Below are 1,281 nucleotides of genomic sequence, written 5' to 3' on the forward strand. Positions count from 1 at the left end.
TATATATATTTGTAAGTCCTGGTATGTTTGTTATGTATTTGTCTGAATATTTTTTTATTATACCTAAGGCACCTACTATGATAGGAATTGTTTCTGTTTTTAGATTCCACATTCGAGTTATCTCTATTTCCAGGTCTTTGTATTTTGAAAGTTTTTCCATTTCTTTTAGAGAAACGTTGTCATCTGCTGCTATTGATACATCAATTAGAAAGCATTTTTTTTCTTCATGATCTTTGACAACTATATCTGGTCTATTTGCCTTAAATTTTTATTATTAATATTATTATTATTATTATTATTATTATTATTATTATTATTATTATTATTATTATTATCTCCATCATCATCATCGTTGTCGTCGTCGTCGTCGTCAGCATAATCATCATCAACACCATAATTTTGATTTTTTATTGTTTTTTTTTTAATTAGTATTATCATTATGTAAAATGATGGTGCTTGGCATAACTGATGGAGCATAGAACAAAATGCCTCGGGGCAAAGTAAGAAGACAAAGCTTGTGAAAGGTGTCACTGGTCATCATCATTCATTCAACACTTCTCAGCTAATGTATTTTACCGGAAATGCTATCCCGTTTCTTTTGGTGTGTTTGCCAGGATGACGGAGTAATTGAGACCTTACTCCAATCCTTCTCACCCTAATCTATCATCTTCTGCAATTTCCATTTCAACCGAATGAGAGTTCAGTGTCCATGCACACACACACACACACGCACACACATACACACACACACACACATACATACATACATATGTGTGTGTGTATACACACACACACATACACACATGTATGCACACATACACACACACACAAATACACATACATATCTATCTATCTATTTATCTATATATCTGTCAAGACACATATATGTATGTACATATATATTTTAACGTATACGTGTATATGTATATAATATATATATATGTATCATAGATATAGATCATATACATTATATATGTGATAAATATATAATATATATACAAACATCGATTATTGATCTACAGATCTTCAGACCAAACTTAGTATCAATAACCTCGATCTCAATAGTGTATGAGGCCCTGCAAAAGTCACAGAATCTGTCCGTGCTCATCTGGTTAAATCTTTAAAATAACATAACTAATTGCCTAAAGACATTTTATCTACTGCTCTGCGAATAATGCAATAATGCTACCTTTCGTGACATTCTACCAAACACATTCTACCTTCTTGCCTTGACCACGTTCTTTCACATTTCTTTCTCTCTCTCTCTCTCTCTCTCTCTCT

At 31.9% G+C, this 1,281-nt stretch overlaps 1 protein-coding gene across 1 annotated transcript in view; it reads right to left on the bottom strand.

Moving 5' to 3' along the window:
• LOC106877695 (uncharacterized) overlaps positions 1-1,281 on the bottom strand; it is a 23,529-nt gene that overhangs the window by 3,198 nt on the left and 19,050 nt on the right. The gene's annotated exons all lie outside the window — the stretch shown is intronic.

The sequence above is a fragment of the Octopus bimaculoides genome, chromosome 20, assembly GCF_001194135.2.
Source record: "Octopus bimaculoides isolate UCB-OBI-ISO-001 chromosome 20, ASM119413v2, whole genome shotgun sequence".
NCBI lineage: Eukaryota > Metazoa > Mollusca > Cephalopoda > Octopoda > Octopodidae > Octopus > Octopus bimaculoides.